This window comes from Molothrus ater, chromosome 3 (genome assembly GCF_012460135.2).
Source record: "Molothrus ater isolate BHLD 08-10-18 breed brown headed cowbird chromosome 3, BPBGC_Mater_1.1, whole genome shotgun sequence".
NCBI lineage: Eukaryota > Metazoa > Chordata > Aves > Passeriformes > Icteridae > Molothrus > Molothrus ater.
The window spans coordinates 100,527,487-100,548,398 of NC_050480.2; the positions used below are offsets into that span (position 1 = coordinate 100,527,487).

The 20,912-nt window shown below is 45.3% G+C and overlaps 1 protein-coding gene across 1 annotated transcript in view; it reads right to left on the bottom strand.

Annotated features, from left to right (window-relative positions):
* Nucleotides 1–20,394, bottom strand: part of BACH2 (BTB domain and CNC homolog 2) — a 182,311-nt gene extending 161,917 nt beyond the window's left edge. Inside the window, exon 1 of the mRNA XM_036380552.2 lies at nucleotides 19,997–20,394. The gene's annotated coding sequence lies outside the window, so the exon portion shown is untranslated. The remainder of the gene's footprint in view (nucleotides 1–19,996) is intronic.
* Nucleotides 20,395–20,912: the final 518 nt, after the last annotated feature.

Consider the following 20,912-nt stretch of genomic DNA (forward strand, 5'->3'; position numbering starts at 1 on the left):
CCTTACTGTGCTGGAAACCAGGCTCTGAGAAGGATGCCTTTGCCCCAAAGCACTAGGCTGTCAGCTAGCAACTTTTTCCAACAGCTTCTACCCTGGAAAGCTTCACTCTTCTGGGTTACTCACCAGGATGGAGAAAAAGCTCATTCAAACCTCTAAGGCTTCCTCCATAAAAAATGAAGCTGAGCCACTTTCTCTGCCCCAGACATTCAGGCACACCTTCTTCTGCAGCCTCTGCGATGATCATCCAGCCACTCATGCAGGTGACTGAACTCACCATGTAAGGTGCTCACCACAGCACTTCCCAAACTAGTCAAGCATGGGTTGGAATAAGGACATATGCAGAATAGAAATCCAGCTGCTTTTCCTGAATGGCTTCAAAGAAATTAAAATCCTCCATCTACTTGCTGACTTCCTCCATTTAAGACAATTAGTTAAATCAACACACATCTATCACTGCAAAAACCAGGTATGTTGTATCCAGGGTTTGGAGAAAGACCGAAAATATTTACTACGTAGATAGACTAGCTGTATATGAGCAAAACAAACTGAACTCCCTCATGCATCAACAGCCAAGAAAAAAAAAGAAAACTTATGGTTGCCTCTTCAGCTGGGCAGAAGCAACAAGGAGGGCTTTTGACAGGTTGATTAGATGCTTTTTTTTTTAAACTACTCTCCGAGTAGGAGAGAGGCAGGAAAGGAGGTCTAAGTCCTACTGACAGAGAAGCAAAAGCATGCTCTTCTCATATTCCAGTCTCCGAAGACCTATTGCCTGACCTTCAGTACCTGTATTTTACAGTAGTCCTCCATTTCCCTCTTCTTGCTCTACAGAGACCCTGGCTCATACTCCAGCCCTCTGTCCCCACATTTCCTGCCCATCCCCTCCAAACCTTGGTCAAAGTGGCAGAGGAAATGACATGGACAGTTGAGAGTGGCTGTAAAGCATGCAGGACTTATTCAGTGGGACCTGACAACCAGGAGTCCCTTCTCCAGCCCAGGTGAGCAACCATGGAGTAATGGCATGGGTTCCCTGAAACGCTGGAGGGCCTGCCAAACTCAGCCTCTGCTCCAGCACAACATTCCTCTGCCCAAGGGAAATTATTTCCCCTACAGTGATTCACTGATTTACAGCTGGCTAGCTACTACCCCCACCTCCTTGGTGAATGCAACATACACAAGCACATGGTCTGCAGCTGCAGAGACAAACCCCAGGGGAGGCAGAGTGATTGATGTGCCATATACAGCCTGCCACCAGTTGAGAAAGTTCCCATCTGAAAGGATAAATTGCTTATCTTCAGTGTCAGAAGTTCCTCAAACTGTCTTAGGTGAAGGATCAGTCCCATGTCTAAGCCAAATCCTCCCTTATTGATAAAATTCACACAGATCCATAGAGGAAAAATTAATTTCTCATGTGAGTACCAGGAACCATGTGCTTTTACCTGGTGCTTCTCCTTTTCTGAGCACAGAGAACGGCGGCTGAAGGGCGCTCCTTCCTCTGGCCAGTGTTCCAGTGTGGGACAGGTCTCTGCTGCCATCACAGCAGCTGCAGTGACTGGGACCACCAGCCTGCTGTGCATGGGGACCATCCTGGTGTGCAACTGCAAACCTGACTCCCCCATGAGCAGTAAGGATTGTGGCCAGACTCCTGGTACCCAAATTAACCTCTTCTTGGTTAGGCCAAGAACTCCCCCTCTGCTCCCCCTCTTAAGCAGATCCTATTTTCAAGGTGAGGATGGATGGCTTTATGTGCTACAGGAATTGTTTTGTACCAAAGCAGGGAACAAAATGAGTGGTGGTGGGAATGGGACAGAAAAACTAAATGAGTGGTGGAATGCATCCTTGCAGCCAAGGAGCTGGTTGACGGTAGATTCTTGCATCGCACGAGAGACTACTGATGACAATGCCAACAAGACAGAAATGAAGCAAAAAGCTAGGTCACTGAGACTATTAAATGCCAAGAGGCACAAAAAAACATATGCAGAAAAGCTCATTAATCATAAAATACCCTCCTGTGCCTTGCATTGGGGATCCAAAATAAACACTGGGAGTTTTAAACTCTTTTCAAGAAATTAAACCAAGCGACGTGAATTCTGGATGTGTTCATGTTTGGGTTTCTAGGCAATAAGACTTCAGTATAACTCTATTCCATGCCAGGTATTAGTTTTAAAATGGAAGTCAGACCTCCTTGACATGTGATGGTGGGAGGTCTGAGATACTGCACATGACCAAATAAGTCTACGTCTCTGAAGAGAGTGTGGGATTCCCCCCCACACTTATATGAGAAGCAGCTGCTTCTTTTTGGTGGTAGTGTTTGCGTGTTTTTAATGTAAACGCGTTTCCCCTTCTCCAGAAAATGTTCCCAGGGTATTGTGGCACCCTGAGGGTAAGTCTTGCGTGGCATCTAGCTTGAAAGGAAAGCTGAAGTTTTCTCCTGCAGAGAACTGTGGAGACTCCACAGCCAGGGTCCTCCCAGAGAAGAGGAGCAACACATTGCCTGAGGAAAGCAGAGGCCAGGAGGTCAGAACTGACCTCAGGATTTCCAATCTTCTTACCTAGTAACAATGCTACCCTAGCAGAATACATGTCTGCAGGCTTGAGGTGTGAAAACAAGGCCCCTACAACTAAATGTTAACGTAAGCTATTGGTGAACAATCTGAAAATGAGGACCCACTTACATCAGACTGGGAAAACTGCTCAACAAGGACAGTTCATTACATAAGATCCAATTTTAGGAATGACTATCATATAAGGGTGTAAGAACAATTTTCTCTTTCATTATTGCCATTGGGGAAGGTCATTTTTCCTGAGGACCAAACAACATTGCTGCAGACTGAGAAGAGTAAACAAAACTGGAGGGTGGAGACCCTACTGTGTGTACCTGCAGCAACTCCAGCCCAACACATCCATCTTCCTCTGCCTCCTTGACCTTCTCTACTGCAATACATTGACCCCTTACTTTTACCACTTATGAGAAACATGGCTAAATGACTGAGTTTGAACATCATTGAAGAAAGTGGTCTCTTTATTCTTCTCTAACATGAACATTTCATTGACAGGGGTTTCACTAGAATCACAGAACTGCTTAGGTTGGAAAAGATCTCTAAGATCTTTTAACATGAACCCAGCACTGACAAGTCCAACAGTAAATAATCCTGTCCCCAAATGCCATACATACATGGCTTTTAAATACCTCAAGGGACAGAGCCCACCACTGTCCTGGGCAGCCTCTTCCAATTCTTCTAATGTCTTCTTCCATGAAGAAATTTTTCCTAATATCCCATCTACACCTTCTCTGATGCAATCTGAGGCCATTTCCTCTTGTCCTACTGCTTTTTACTTGCGAGAAGAGACTGACCCTCCCACCAGTCTACAATCTCCTTTCAAGTAGGCGTAGATAGCAATAAGGTCCCTCCTGAGCCTCCAGGCTGAACAACCTCAGCTGCTCCTCCTAAGACATGTATTTCAGACCAGCTTTCTTGCCTTTCTGTGGATGCACTTCAGCACTTCAAACAAATCCTTCTTGTTGCGAGGGTCCCAAAACTAAACACAGTATTCAAGGTGTGTCCTCACCTGTGCCAAACACAGGGAGACAAACACTTCCCCAGTGTTTGGATACAGCTATTCTGATCCAAGTGGATGTATAGTAAATGGTTGCAGAGAGGACAGAGTAAGCCAGGAACCTTGAGGTGAAAACTTGGCAGTCCTCCGGAGAAGCCCCATGTGAATCCATATTTTCAGCTCAAGTTGCCAGCTATACGTGACTGCAGAGCCATGAGATTTTGGCTAAGCCAAACAGGAATACAGCTGCCCTATCTTGCTTTACAGCAGCAGGAACGATGGTGACCCAGTCTAACACAAGGTGTGCCAGAGTGGCAGCAGAAGAGCAATGTGTGTGATGCTCTTCCCTCCAGCTGCTGTGTAAGGCATGTCCTTGGTGTCCTCTGACCGAAGCAGCACAGTGCATAAAGGCAGATGGGCTTTTCTTTTCTTGCTGGAAACCTTTAAGAACAATACCCACCTCACAAGGGGCACCAGAGAACTTAGCATGCTCATTGCTGATGTCTACAGTGCCACAATTCCTAGTGCCTTGTCCATGTGTATTTCAGAGTGGGCAAGGGAAATACCTTTATTCTAGTGGCTAATTCAGTTATCATAACAGGCATGTTCTCTGTTCACCATGAATCTCCTTAGTATCTGGTGAGTGCATCTGGGAGGAGAGGGAGTAAAGGGAGGAAGACATTCTGCATTTATGTTTCCATTAATTCAGCATGAGAAACAGATCAAATGTTCATGTATTCCATGTTCCAGGACACTTCTTCCAGACACTATAGTTTCTCAGATACCAGCATCTCCCTCACCTACATATTCACACTAATCCATATAAAACTATGAGTCATTACACAAAGTTCCATCCAGAAGAGTAAGCCATTCATCCTTTGGGGAAGGAGGAGGAGAGGGAAAATTAAGAGCTGTTTCCAATTTAATTGGCAGACTTTACATTTTGTTCTGCTTCCAATGTAAAGTGTGGTGCTAATTTTTCTGCCACAGCTTGCAACCACGGTGAGATCTCAATCTGCTTCATTTATGTCTACCAGCAGGACTGCTAAAAAAATAAAATAAATCAGAGCTGTATTTGCCGTGCCTCTGGTCAGTGTGCAAGCTCTACGTGCTGAACTAACACTTGCGTTATTTCAGGGAGTCAAGCGTTTTAAAGCTCCCTGCAACTGCTAAGTGCCTTTTTCAACTGCTCAAGCCTTGGTGTGGTATTCTTGAGAGCACAATACCCTCTGAACTCTTTTTGTGAAAGAAAAGTACCATGGATTCACACACACTGCTCTGCAGCATACCCTTGACTTTGACTTTTTTTTTTTTTTATGCCACGGAGCACAATTATGCCCCACCCTGTCTTTTTACTGCACCTTCTAGTAAAAAAACATGGTTTCCTGTAAGCAAGCAGCTTTTTTGGGGGCTAATTTTGAAGTGAGGATACCTAGGAAGCAGCTAATTAGAACAGGTATGGGTTTTAGTTCCTACAGGAGTTTTAATGATGCCTTTCCCTTTCCAGTGTGACAGAGTACTGGACTTTGACTGTCTTCTCATTTTTACTCTTTGTATAATTCCTAATTTTTTCTTCTCAGATGCTTCTTGGCTTTGCACCTTTTTCTCCCTCATTTTCTAACCCAACAACTCCAGCCTGGCAGCTGCACATAACATTTATGACTATTTCAACTCAACCTCCCTCATCTTGCTCCTTTTTTCACACAGCTCTCAAATCCCAATCTTTCCCTCATGAGCAATTCAGGGGCCATTCCCACTGACTGTGTTACCTGAGAGGCATGAGTGGTCCATTGGTGCAGGGACCATCCGTCAGCCTGCAGTGCTGAGCTGGGTTGACTCCACAGGCATTGCTGAGCTCCCAGGAGCACTGGCAGGTAGCACTCAGCAGCAAATCCTCTGGTGGAGGACTGGAATCATCTACTTGAGCTGCTCCTGGAGCTCCTGCAGTGCTCACGGAGGGACATTTGGGACACTTGATCTACACCTGGATTTTGGTAAGTGGATTGCAGGGTTACAAAGAACAGCAACCCGAAGTCCAAAGCAAATAATACACAAAAGACACCAAATCAGCACTCTTTCCTCAGGAGATAAGCTAAAGCCAAGCTGCCATGAGACTTCCAGCACCTTTTTCCAAATTAAATCAGTTTAATTCTGTGTGACTTTGCTAATGATTCACGGATCTTTTAATGATGCATGGATTCATTGATCTTTGAGGAACATCAGATTTCTCTGCACTTGCTCCCTTTCCAAAAATGCATAAAGCCCTAAGGCTTCCACAATGGTTGTGTATCAACATTTTCCAAAGTGTCAAACATGCAGAGGAGAACTACTGTTGGGTCCTTCAGTAACCACCTCAGTTGAGAAGGAGATAGGAGGTGGCACAAACATCAGAAAGACTGCTCTGCACCTCTGATATCCAATAGCTACAACTGACAGTTCAACTTGCTCAAGCTCCCCTGGAGCAGAGCATCTGGAACTCCTGTCAATTGAGCTGATGCCAAATATTCCAGGTACCTTCATGCAAAAACCACATTCTTCTTCATTAAAAAAAAAAAGGAGTACGTAAACTATATCCTGCTCCATGGCAGTTCAGGACATGAAGAAAAAAAAAAAGAGAGAAAAAAAAGGAATCACGGGCATGAAAGCAGCACAATTGGCTAAGAAAGAAGTGTTACATCAAGCAAGGTGTGTATGTGTAGGTCTGCTCCCTTCCATTTCTACTTCCTTCCTAATCTAGCATGTGCAATTTTATCCAGTGTAGCTGGCTGTGTGATAGCATTTCATCTGAAATGTCAGGGAATACAAGCCACATGCAATACATACAACAAATATTCAAGGCATTAAGAGGCACCTGAAGAGTTCAGGAAAATTACAAGCCCTCAAGTAAAGACTTCGAAATCACAAGGAACAAATCGGTACTTGCAAATGTTAACACCAAGCTTTGTGGGGTACAGCTGCAGAAGGAAGGCATCTCATCTAAAGAGAGTTTCCTCAAGAGATCCAGGTATTTAAGCTTTCTTTTTATTTTCTTTTAAGGCTGTCCAACAGTTTGTATCAGGTACTTAAAACTTACAAGCCAATTATTTAGTCTCAAAAAGAGATCCTTGAAAGGCAAAAATGCATACTTTTAGCTGATGAGTAATCAGGGAAAACTTTTTCTCTTTTAAAAACGAACTTATCCTTCTTGCCCTCTAAAAATTATGGAAACTTTTAAAGGCAGAAAACGCCATCGGAGGGGGAAAAAAAAAAGAAAAAAGAAGAAATGCAGCACTAGATAATTTTAAACCCTTCACATACCTAAAAAGGGCATATTAAACCACAACCTTAGTCATAAACCTCCAGTAAGCGCAAAGATGAAGTACCGCGGGCGCGACATGCAGCCGCTTGGCTGCCGGCGAGGCAGCGGCTTGGAGCGCACAGCACACGCCAAAGGAAATGGGTGTCGTACCTCGCCTGCCTCCAGCATCTCCTCCTCCAGCCCCCACCCTCCCAACCACCTGTAGCAGCCTCAGAGGAAGCAGACATGCTCCCACATACTTTCCAGCTATGCCGTGCCAGCCGCAAAGTCCGCACGCAGCCAGCAACACATGTGTGAAAATGCATACGTGGGGAACCAGCATCGGGTCTCTCTGCAATGATTTACCTCGTCTGTGAGCAAGCCAGAATTACCTTCTCATTTTTTAATTTAAAAAACAAACCAGAAAAGCAGCCCAAGGAGGAAAAGAGAAACCCTCCATCGAATTCGTGCCCTTTCCCTTTCTCCCCCGCACGCACACCTACCCACACCTACACTGTGCTGGAAAAAGGCTGTAAGCATGGCATTACCACTATTGTGTCCCGGGTACAGGGAGCTGTGGTTTTGAGATTAAACACCCAGCAAAGAAATTTTACCCTTTTTACCAGAATTTTCCATAAGCAATTGAACATCGGTTAGGAAAATAAAAAAGAGAAATGTCTAAATTTCCTCTCATGCTCAGATGAGGCTATATGGTTGAGATCACTTCCCCGTGATAACCTAAAATTAGGGCAAAAAGGACCCACACCAAGTGCCAGAGAGAAGATGCCTGGCCATAGGGACCATGGTACTGGGGACACTGGGAACTGGTGCCAGGGCAGCGTCACCTGGTTTAGGGGCTCTCCTTGCAGGTGCCAGAAGGGCACCCTGGCTCTACCAGCTTCAAATACACTGCTATAGGTATCTTTTTGTCAGGGGTCAGTCTTCAAGGGAAAGAAAAAAAAAACTAAACCGAGAGGGAAAAAAAAAAAAAATCATGACACCCCCCCATACCCCTGAAAAACCCAGCAGCCACAGAGAAAGAAGTTTTAACCCTGCAAACCCCAAAGAAAAAAGGAGCAGAAAAAAGACCCAGGGAAAGTAATTTGTTTTCCAAAGGTCGTCTGGAAACTCTTGGGGTGCTTTGCCTATTCTGCAACAACAATCCTCTCTCTTTGAGCCATTTCACCTTTGCTGATATGCCGGGGGAGAGACCTATGGGTGGGGAGGGAGTTAAAAATAAAAACAAACACTGAAAAGCTATTTGTAAACTGTTTCACCCCAGCGAACCCTTCAACTTGTGGTTTCTCTAACCGACTGCACAGCACACCTGCAGAGTGAGCTGGGGCAGGAGACCCCTCCATAAATACCCGGGAGATCCCTCACCAGGCTGCACCTCCTGGGGTGCCTCTCCGTGCAGCATGATGGCAACAGGTGCCCGTGTTCCTGGCAATAGCCTAAACTTTACAGTCAAGGAACAAATGGAAAGTGGGCAGGGGACAAAACCACATAGATACAGATAGATATTTCCTCAGATAAAAATGCCCTGAATACAATTTCAGCTTTGCAATAGTCAACACTGCCCTTTTCTGGGCTTCAACACATACAAGATCTCAGGCACCTGGTCATCCCTCCTTCACCCCACAATCTCTAGCTAAAGAAAGCAGCTCTACCAGGTGTTACCAAGTAGAGCTATAAATCCTACAGCCTTCTCTGCCCAATCCAGGTGACCTGCAACCTGAAGTGCCAAATCCAGCAATTAGCTATCCCTCAAACCCTGCACAGTCCCAGGAAAGCCAGATGCCCATCTCCTCCAACATCAATTCAGCACTCCGGGTCTGTTGCCCAGCATTTGGAGCAATAGGCTGGGAGCAAAGACATTTCTCACAGTTCTAGTTTACTCATAGTCCAACAAAAGGGCACTAACTTTCACCTCTGGATGGACTACTACTTTACAAACTAAAAAACACCAAGCAAATCCCAAACCACCTTCAGGCGGTGAATCAGCCATTGCTTGAGTCACACATGCACAGAGTGCACCAAACTCAACTGAGAGCTGCACCACTGACCTCAGCCTTTGCTCTTCTCTGCCTGCCCATCCCCACCTTCACCCCAAAACTAGCAAGGAACTTCTTCACAATGCTCTGAAGATTTAAATCAGAAATAGGCAAGCAATGCTAGTGTGGGCATAGACGTCCCAGAAGGCAGAGGGGGGAGGGTGGATTGCATTAACTAACACTGCTGATGCTGGAAAATGTGCAGGTAACCAGGAGGGGCAAATCCCAAAGGCTGGTGATCAGATAAGCATCCCTGGTATGGCTGTTTGTCCAAAGTTTCACCAAACTATTGAAACTTACTGAGGTACAAAGTAAGACTGGAAGGGAAAACCTTTCAGAAGCCCTAATTCTTCACACTGGAACATGGTTATCAGGATATTTTTTTACATGGAATGGAATTGAATTCTAGGAATGAATCTTCTTCTACCTTTTCCTCAAAACCAAATCATGTTTTTATTCTGACAAAAGCTGAGCACAACAGAACTCTGCTATGGCCCCAGCATGCTACACCCTATAACCAAAGGTTATTCTTTCCTCTCTACCAGCTTTTGCATTGCTTGTTTACAGAACTGTGGCATCAGGAAACCCTAAAAACCACCTGTACCAAAGGACAATCATAGAGAAGACAACTTCACTGCAAGAAGCAGACTGCAAGTGGGGGCGAAGGACAACAGGCACTTGGGGAAGGAACAAGGAAATGTGTGGGGCCAAGCAAACCACTTCTGGCATTGATGTTTACCACTGCCACCTTGCCCTACCCTTCTGCACATGCACACCCTCTCCAGAGCACTAAGTCCCACGTGCACTTTGAATTCCTTTGCTGCTCAGTGTAATAGTCAGCTCTTTCATGTTATTTTAGAGCAGACTGCAAAGACTTTGGTCCTATAAAGTTCTCCTATGACATTACTGACCTTGTTGCTCTTTACGCTACTCCAGTCTTTATAAGAAAGAAAAAAAGTTGTAACATTCTCAAGTGATTCAATAAAGTACTGTGTTCATCTTCAGAAATAACTGGCATCATTTTGGAATCAAAATATCTACCCCACTGCTATAGAAAGACTTCATAGCTGGAAGTTCTATACAGAAAACACTTAACAGAGCAATATTTTTTTTCTCTACCAAAACTCATCATGAAAAGCACCAGAAATATTTGTAGCAGGCAGCTAATAACAATTACTACTTTCCTTGCAAGCTATTTTCACTAAATTAGCTTTGATAGCATCACAATTTGTTGAGGTAGGAAACAATAGAAATTAACAAGCCATGGCAATCTGGGGAGGGAAAAAGAACTATGCAGGCAGTATTTACCCCTTGAAAGTAGTACTTGGGAAGAAAAACAAGAAGCGTTACACTGGCTAAATAACATGTGTGTTTCTTGTACTTGTGCACTGCATTTGCATCCCTGTGTTTTGCTTTAGTAACTGGGGCTAGACAAAACAACTGGACTGTAGCTGTACAACACTGCATGTCGGACCTTTACTTTGATCTTACTAAATGGTAAATTTTTTTAGAGAAAGTTTAGAGATGCTCTGAATGATACTCACAGCTTTTTAAGCTTGGAATTTGCTGGTTGGTGCATTAAGCATTACTCACTTTCTGAACAAAGTGGAAAGTTAACACAAATTGGCAGATGACTAACTGTCCAAGAAAGAGATTACTGAATGAATCACTGACTCTACTTTTAGTCTAATAATAAGACAAATGAAGAGGACCAAGAAGGGGGAAAAGACAAACAAAAAAATTTCCTTGCAAAGTGTTTAAATTTGCATTGCCCATGAATTTCCAGCTATGACAAACTATGCGTACATTTCATAATTTACCAGGAGTTTTACATTGGGGTTAGCTTACTGACATGACCCATGATTATTTCACAGCCTCACTTAATTTGAATTTCTGTAAGAACTCTGCTCCACACTTTCCCTTGGTACACATTTAATAAGTTACAGGAACAAATTAAGGGATTGGAAATTAAGTTAAATTGTTGAGTTGAGTCACAAGCACTTGGCAGGGTAAAGAACACACAAAAGTACCTCAGGCACAGCAGATACCTGAAGCTGACCTGAAGCAGAATTCAGGTTTCCCAGCTCAAGAAGAGGACCTAACCAAAAGGTTCAATTTTCATTTTTGCTACCCAGGGTCTGGAAAAAAGTTTGCCTAACGCACAACCACCATTCAGCTTTGCAGAAAATCATCCCAGGGTGCTGCTCAAGAACACAGGATAGGGGTAGCAGTGCCATCCCCTCCCAAATAACAGCCACCCAGCTCCAGCAGCCTGGTGGGGTGAAGCTACAGACAGCAAATCTAGGAGATCTGGGTTTGCCCCTCAGCAACTGCACAACCACTGCTCCTCCTTGACTTTCCCATATTAGCCCTGCTGCTCTTTGGATCTGGGGTTGTACTCATCAAACTGCCTAGGAAAATTAGCCAGGGTTAAGAAAATGGTAAACTGATATGTACTAGATCGAAAAGCTGAATCAGCTCAGCAAAGCACAACAAACAGATGGCCAGGCAGGACCTCATGCTCCCACCAGTGGCGCAAGGCACTACCAGCTCTCAATTTCACCCTCTCATTTTGAAGGATGACATTAGACTCCCTCCCTCACCTGCGTAAATTCAAGTCACTCAGGTCATCTGTTGAACCTGTTACTCAACATTGCTCACCATCATCCCCAGAGTGATAAAAGGTTGTGAGAAGACCCAAGGGTTTAGGAATGCAGCCACATCATTCAAAAAATTCTCCATAGTCACCAAGTCTGCTCATCCCTTTCAATGTAAAATTCTCAAGAGCTCATCACATCTGGGAGATCGGTGACATGACCTGGTTGCATGAGGCCAGAAGCCAGAATCAGGTAGGAATTAGAACAGTTGTTCCAGAATCACAGCATAGTTTGGGTTGGAAGGACTTTCTGGATCATCTAGTTCCAAACCCCCTGTCATGGGTAGGGATGCCTTCCAGTGGACCAGGTTGCTCTAAGTTCCATCCAACTTGGCCTTGAACACTTCCAGGTTTGGGGCATCCACACCTTCTCTGGGCAACCTGTTCCAGTGCCTCACCATCCTCACAGTAAAAATTTCTTTCCAGCATCTAATTTAAACCTACCCTCTTTCAGTTATTTGAATATTTGCAGGAGATAGTACTTCTGCATTTTGTTAACACTGAAGACTCATTTGATTGAGTTCTGCTTTCCTCTAACTATTTTTTCAATTGTTTTTTGCACATACAAGCGGGAAAGAAATATCCCTAACCTCTCATGGCCTGGGAAGCAAGTTCCTACTGCCAAGCTACAGGTTAGGCTAGGCACAGGATGCTACTGGTTTTCTGCAGAGCCACCACATTGCCAGAGCAAGACAAGAACAACCTTCAGGAGATGGGGCATGATGCAGCGACTGTCAGTGCACTTTGGAGACCAGATATCCCATGGCCTGCTCTAAGCCTTTTAACAAGTTTTGGTTTAATTTGACGCATTATCCAAGTTCTTGACAGATTCCACAGCAAACATAACATGCACAAAACTAACCCTACACATAGACCGAGTAATTTCCTGCCAATTTTGTTCGCAGGGTTGGCCCACTGTGGGATGAGACAGATGCCAGGGCAAGCAAAGGCAAGGAGAGGAGATGCCAAGCAGAATCACTGCCCCAAATTTGGCAGCAACACTATTACCTGCCCTTCACAGGTCCAGCCCTCAGTGATTTTGGACACAAATCCCATTTCAGAGTCAAGAGCTCAAAACATCAGTGAGATCTAGACCCGTTATTCATGTGCCACGGTCCAACCTTCATGGCACTTCTGATGGCAGGATTTTCTAAGGACATGCCAAACTCAGAGTGCTGAACTTGTGTTCTCTTGAACTCTGAATGACCACTGACACCTTATTTTGCAGACTTTACCGATTATTCTTCTGTGAACTTCAGTAAGAATTGTCCCTAAATAAATCCCTTAAGTTGGAATGTGGCCTTTTATGCTGTATCCATCTGAAAATAATAAAACCTGCCTTATTGTTGCCATGTAACGAACAACTGGATTCCCACATGTTGCAAAGTTTTATTCCCACAGGCTTCTGTACCTCTATTTTTAGTGCACTTCTCCCAGTAAGAGGCTACAAGACAAAGATTCTACATCAGAATCTGGTTGCACAAAAAACTGACAAATACATCCAAGGTATTTCAGTGCAACCAAAACCAACTACATTAATATATATAAATATTTAGTGGTAAAAGATGCCTGCTGACAATGTGGAAGCTGGGTTAAGTCTAGATTTTCTGAGTGGATTTTGTTAAAAACACACTCTGCTTTTAAAATAGAATAAGAAGAAACAAAGAATCATCATATCCTTATAAGGATTGACTTACTAGTATAAATATTGCAACAACAGAGAAAGTAAACATGGAGGCTTCATAAATGTGGGAATTTTCACTCCAATGGGAAGGAAATACTAGCTCTGCCTCATGTATAGCTTTTAAACCTTGTAACAACACAGGCAACTTGAAAAGAGATAGCAACACTAAATATTAATGCAGCAGATCAGGAGACACTGATTGGACTACAATTCAAAGTACAACACCTTGAAAAAAATAATTAAAATTTTATATACTGTAACAACATGAAGGGCATGCTCTGCTTACATGAAAACAAAACCTCACAACCTACAAGTAACACTTTCAAACAAAAAGCAGAATGTGCTAGAGGTTACTCCACTGCATTGAACAAAGCGCAGAATCTTTACAAAAAGGTAAACAGCTAAAAGGATTTGAAAACTATTACTTTTTAAGAGAGAGAGAAAAATAAAATAATTGAACAGATCACTTTCTGATTTGCACTTTTCTCAGTATCACTTTCAGTACTGGAAGATGCGTGCTTCCTTCCAGGTACTGACAGACACATCCTACAGTTGTCATTTATGTTTCAACTCCTATTTTCTGTTTATCTTCCTCTCCACATCCTCTGACCCCCAACTGAAACAGCAATACAGGTCACTCAGCAGTCTTACTGTGCCTCTCCTCACCAGACTGGAAAAGAGGTAGAGAACAACAGCTCAGCAAGGAGAGGTAGCGTGCCAAGCCTTCCCCCAGCCGACACAAACACGTTATATTTTCCAGATGCGCATCTCTGACATCGAGGCTAAGCATCGGCAATACTCTACAGTCAAATGCAAATCATTGAAAGAAGACAGGAGAGGGGAAGACTTTTGCACTACAAACAGTGGTATAAGTAGGTTTTCTTTGGAGGGTATAAGATTTCCTGCATAGCAAATCACTAAATCGCCCATAAGTTAAAAAAAAATAAAAATCTCAAAGTAATATTTTCCAACCTTTCACTAAGAGTAGGGGCGAAAACCACACGTTTTAAAGGTCTTCCACAGTTTTATTATTAGAAGTAGAAACCCTGATACTGATGAGTCATTTGTATTGGCAGAAACCAAGAACACCCATTTTCTTCATGTGTTATAAAGCTCTCAGTGTGGTTTTCTATTAATTACTGGTCAAAGTAGCTGACTAAAAACAAAACAAGTGATATGAACTCACCTTGTTTTTAAACCCTGCTCTATAGCAGCTGATTTTCTTTATCACACTTTCAAAGACCGCTTATTTTCACCCCATTCCACAACAAGAAGAAGAAAAATACACAAAAGACAACTACAAATCTAAACTCCCTCACAGTAAATCCAGAACTGCAGATGGCTAATTCACTCCACTTCTGCAAAGGCTTTTGTGATCAGCTAAGAAAGAAAGAAGAAAGGAGGGAAGAAAAAAAACCCAAAAACCACAACAAGAAGATCAGTTAAAAATCATCAGTCAGCAGCAGCTATCATTTTAGAATCCTTATGAGTAATCAGAATAGAGTCTGTAAATAAAGAAGCAGTTGTACAAGAGCGTGAGCAGATGAAGGAATCCTTTCATGCTAGCAGCCAGTGATATTGCCACACAGGAGGTAAAAACAAGACTAAGAAATAGCAAAATTTTGAAAATTAAAGACAGCTAAAACCAGGTTTTTTTAAAGTTTAATCATAATTCCTTGCTGGCTTTAAAGAAGATTTATGCCATAAAAAGGGGTGGAGGGTAGGATACTCCACAGGAGAGCTTGCATTTGGAAAGGAAAAACACAATTCATAGGCTAGACTTGCATACCCAAATTTGAAACTATGCACAAACCCAAACCCTATGTAAACCTAAAAAACCCCAACACCAACAAAAACACCTAAACCCCAGAGGTTGAGCTTGCAGATCAGCAGCATCAGAATGCACTTGGGGCGCAACCTCTGCAGCGGCACAATGAACTTCCACTTTACCCTCCGCACCTAGAGGAATGGCAGCCTGGCAAAGTGACAGTGTGTTTTGATGTTGCTGGGGAAGAAAACCACAGCAAAGCAGTGACCGGAGAACCGAAAATAACCTTCGAACAGCGGCTCGGCACTGCCGGTCTCTCTGCCCGCGCCTCCCATTGTGGACAGTTTATAGCCAGGGTAGCTCCAAGCTGCACCAGACACGTGAGTCAGCAAGAGCGGCTCGTAGGAAACTGCTGACATGTTCAATTGCACTCACACACACCGAGCACACCTACCCGCTAAATAAAAAACAGCCTGCATGCAAGTCGGGCTGAAGGAACACCTCCACACCTACAGTTCCTGTTTTCCTAGTTCAGGTTAAAATTTTAAAGCGATCACTCAAGAAAGAAGAAAAAAAAAAAAAGGAAAAAAAAGTACTCAGTGAATGTCAGCTATAATAAGTAGCTGTGATTAAGTCTCAAGGGTCATTTTGTTTATTTAAGCTGCTTTTCCTCTTTTCAAAAAACAAAATTGCTGCTCCACAGCCCAGAAGCCCTGCGTGGTGACAGGCAGCAAACAGTTCCTGTTTTTCTTAGTGGGGAGACTCCTTTTGAACCTGTGCACCAAACCCCATCTACCCATCACAGCCTGGCTGATTTGTTTTCAACATTCAGGAGAAGAAAAGAAAAAAAAAAAAAAGCTTCAAGCTTCTATTTCAATCCTTACTAGGGATAAACTGGAAATTCCCTTGCTTTTTGTTCCTAATAGCTTTTCAAACATCTTGTTCAGCTGAGATAGCAGAGACAGTTGTACGCAAATGATAGGTCTCAGGAATAAATCTGGGAGGATCTGACCATTTTAGGTCACCTTTCAAACTAAAAAGAAGGAAAAGGCATAGCTCAGGTCCCCGTGTCCCTTGCCCCTGCAGCCCCCTGCACCTCCTCCTTCTCCGTCTCCTTTGAGGCACTGAATCCGAAATGTCCCGGCTGGCTCTGGGGCAGGTTTGCACCAGCAGGTGTAAACAGCAAAGGGGGAGCAGACACAGAAGTCAGCGAGGGCTGAGGGGGTACACCACTGGGGAGCTGCAGTTCAGCCCCCACTGTATTAGGAGCTTTCACAGACAGTTTTTTTCAAGCTAAACAGGGACACATCTATTGATCTGCTGAGATGCCAGTGCAGCACAGGTGGTGTTCTTCAGATTGTTGCTGCGGCTCCTTCTGCATGAAGATCAATACCATCGAGCAGAGGAGTCTTCTGAGCCCAATTTTTGACAGATCAAAGTTCTGCCACACATGTAAACTTTTAGCATAAGGGCTTTCCCCAACTTATTCCCTGGTTCCTTTTCTTTTGCCTGTTCTGAACATGTGGTTGCTCTTTGATCATTAGTTCTAGTAACTCAGAAGATGCAAGTCCATCACTGGTCATAGAGGCAGCATTTGTATACATTCCTCTGCTTGCCTGCTTTAAAATTGTAATTCATAGTCTAAGAGTGGCATAGTAGGCAGTGCTCTTTTCAATCCACTACAAAGACGTTTCTGCCTATCTAAAAAGCAAGATGAACACATTGCAACTCAGCTGGCTATATTCATACATTCTACATCTTCTTGATGCAAGCTTCAAATAAATGTGTAATATTCAGACAGCTGCCAAGGTTAGTATCTTTTGGCTGAATTTAAAGGAATGATGACCGTTTTTTGTAACAACCTGAATGAGTACTTTGAGCACTATTCCGGAAATCCTGCAGGAGTTACTGGGAGTAGAACTCCACTGCCCATTCATCTATGACAACAAAATCATTTGGGCACCTGCTCAAATATCAGTAAAGAACTGCAGTATCAGAACAACACACTTTACACATTCTCTTAAAGCATTCTGTAGTCAGCAGGAACACTGAAAGCAGCAGGAGTAACCCAGAGAAAGCATGAAGTTTAAACCTGAATTTTCTTCAGCACATCAATGGAATAATGAGTGTGTTTTCCCTAACAGCTCAACTCAGAAAACCCTTATATACAAGCATCACACCCAAAATGAACTGAGACGGAAATTCAGACCCAGAGGTGAAAGAAACATGCATGCCTTCAAATTTAAGTCAGACCTGCTCAACACTGCAGGTACATTCTTAGAGTAAACTAAGAAACCATTCACAAAGTATTCCTTTGAGTAAAAAGGCATACTCATTTTGATTTGAATGTATAAACCATGTTCATAGCACCTAGATTAAAACCACAAGAGACACTGTTCATGTCACACAATAAATATTATTCAATTTTACCAAGTTTACTACATAAATATGCCATTACTACTGAAAAGATTACTTTGCATATGTTAATGCTACACATCTCATTTTTCAGCTTAGTGCCATAAACCTCTCTTTGCTATGGTATGAGAAGTCTCTTTATCTGGGCATATGTGAAGCCCTACCCAAAAAGAATGTCACAGGCACACAATGACAAAACATCTATTTCTATTCTTAAAAAAAAAAAAAAAACACTGATTTTTTTTTACACTACACCTTTAGAGAAAACCTAAAAGAAAATAACTGGCAATCACACTGCAGCCTCATTAAGAAAAAAATGGCACATCAGACTGAAAAATCAAACAAGAAAAGTTTTAAAATAAGCAAAGGGAAGCAACTTCTGTCACATATTCCACACTACACATCATCTACACAGGGTTTTATTTTCAGCTCTCTTTGTCTTTTACTGTGCACTTGCAGAAAGAGATATGTAAGACTGCTATATATTATGGAGAGTTTACTATTTCAATGAGTATCTGAAGACTTCTCCAATGTCGAAGACTTACCAAAATCTCCTCATAAACTCAGGTTTTAGTCCTAACTTCCCTTCTTGCCCAACACAAAAGAGCAAACAGCCAATGTTTTCTTGCTGTAAAATGAATGACTGAAAGCCAAGAGGAAAAGAGAGGAAGGCATCCCACCTACATCACCAGAGCAATCTGCCAGCATGCACATTACCACCAACAGATGCTCCAGATGTGCCTCTGGGTCAGAAAAAGACTAGGAGTACCTGTCGTGGAACTGTTTCCCAGAGTGAGATACCTGAGCATAAACAATTCTGTTGATTAACAGATCTGTCAGCATGTGCATTAGTCATCTATTCACTGCCTGCATCTTCCCCATCTACTCTCCACAATGGTAAAAGTTTAAAAAAATTTTAGCTGTTCAACCTCAAGTCTCACAGTGGAGTTGCCCAGCATTGCACACTCTGCTCCTCTGGAGCATTTCTGCAAGAGATCCCTAAATATCTTGAGAACCATCCTATCTCCAAAATCACTGGGGACCTTTCTTGCCCACTTGGCAGCTGTGTACTGGCGTACATCTGTTTGAGCGGCTCGCCCGGCGGTACAGAGGAAACTAACAAGACAACTAGAGCTATGATCCTGATTTTTCAGTTCTCTACTTTCCCAATTAGTCACGGCTTCCTTCCATTCCTTGTAGAGCACCTTCAGAGCAGCCTTTGAAGCTGAAGGGTCAAATGTGAAAAGCAATGCTGAAAACTCAGGTTCAGTACACGGCAGGGAAGTACAACGCCGATCCATTTTGCTGCACAGCTGCCCAGATCCCAGTGACAGGGGGCAGGCGGGTGGACACAAAAGGCAACAAGGCTTTTAAAAGAGCAAGCCCACATGCGAGGCGGAATTTTATTTCTATTTGTCAGAGGTAAAGCTCCTAGAACAGTGGTTTAAAGCTGTTGTCTATGGGGCTGTTGCAGCAAAAGCCTAACACACCACCTCATCATTTTAGTCTACCCATCTCATCTCAGCAATTATCTCAAATTTCAGTATTTACATACCTGAAAAAGTCAATTTACCCAAGCATCATCACCCTCCCCAAACCTCAGAGCATTCCACCAGCTACAGCAGAATCTCAGACAATTCCCAGCTCAAAAAAAAAAAAAAAAAAGCAACAAAAATCCAACTTGTTTTCAGCTCGAGGCTCAGAAGAAAAAAATTAAAATATGCACAAGTTTAGCGACAGTTCCAAAGTCTCTGAAAACAGGCTTTCATCACGAAAACACTGACACGGCTTCAACAAGAGCAAACAGGAACGCTGTAATTTCCCAATCTTTCCAACATCTTAAGGAGTATTTCTAATCAGATGTCGTCCCTGCCTCACGTTTATCAGTAAAGACCGAAACCCGGGGTTTACTCCGGAGCTTCAATAACAAGGGCACAATGATCTCACGGCAACTGAAGTGATTTCAGCAAGACACCCGCTGCATGACCAAAATAGCCCGCTCCACAAAAGGAGAGGCACGGTTTCACACTTAGCCTCTTTCATGACAGCCAGCGTCTCCGCGGCGCGCTGCTGCCGTGCCCGCACGCCGCGCCTTAGCGATCCCCGGGACTCCTGTTACCGGAGTTCGCATCGCTCCCCGAACCCGCGGCACCGGGGGCGGCGGGGGACGCGCTGCCCGGGAGGCTGCAGGTGCCCGCGGCGGCGGAGGGGCTGCCCGGGGCTCCCGCCCGGGCGCGGCAGCGCGGAGGGGAGCGGCAGAGCGCGCACGGACGGACGGACGGACGGACACACGCGCGCCCGGGCGCCCGCCGCGCACTCCCCGTTACGCAACGCGCGTATTTCCCACATTAAGGAATAAGCGCTGAGCGCGCCTGCACAGCCCGCGGAGCTCCGGGGGCGGGGGTGCAGCCCCCCGCCTGACCCCGCGCAACAGCTGCTGCGCCGGGGAGGAGGAGGAGGAGGAGGAGAAGGAGGGGAGAAGCCACGCTGCCCCCCCGCACGGCCGGCCTCCCCCCAAACTTCGCCCCCCTGCCGCCCGCTCCCCTTCCCCGGCGGGGCTGCCGAGCCGCGGAACAGGCGCACTCACCTCGCCTCCGCGCAACTTTCGGGGGTCGCCCCTGTCGCTGCAGCCTGGGCGGGAGGTGGGGGAGGCAGTGGGGCGGGGTGGAGCGGGCCCGGGGCTGGGGGGGCTGTTACGGCTGAGGAGGTTTGGGGAAGGGGGAGGTTGCTCTTGTTGTTGCTGCTGCTGTTGTTTCGGAAATTCTTATTAGTATTTCTCTGCGGTCAGAAACCTGCACCCTCCCCCCCCCAAATGAAAAAAAAAAAACCCGACCCAGACGATCATCACATGGCGATTGCTTTGAACCAGCTGTTTCCAGAGCCAAAGTCTTGCGGAGAAAAATAAAGGGGGAAGGGAGGGAAGGAGGGGAGGGCTGGCAGGGGGGCCGGAGGAGGAGAGAAAGCCGCAGCGGAGGGAGGGCGGGTGGAGAGAGGGCGGGCGGCGGGGGGGGGGGCGGGGGGGGGGGGGCGGGGAGGGGGAGCAGCACCGCGGCGGCTGTGTCGCTGCCGGAGCGGCACCCGGGGCCGGCGGCGGTGGCAGCCCGGCCGGTGGAGGCGGAGGAGAGAAGGCGGCGCTGCTGTGCTGCTGCTGCTGCCGCGGCCGCTGCTGCTGCCCGGCTCTGCCGCCCGCCGCCGCCTCCCGCGCCCCGGCCCAGCGCCGCCCCCGCCCCTCAATCGCTACATTGTTGACATTCGCAGGCTGACGTCACCCTCCCCGCCCCGCCGCGCGCTCCATTCACAACAACGCTACGCCAACGGCGCAGCGCCCGCCGCCGCGCCTACGCCCGCCGCGGCCCCTACGCACGGGGAGCGGCGTACGGCCGCTCCGAGAATAGCCACGGCGCTCCGCCCGCCCCGCCCCTCCGCCAGCGGCCAGCGCATGCGCGGCACGGGCTCGCTCCCTCCCGCGGCAATGTGTGTATGTGTGTATGTGTGTGTGCGTG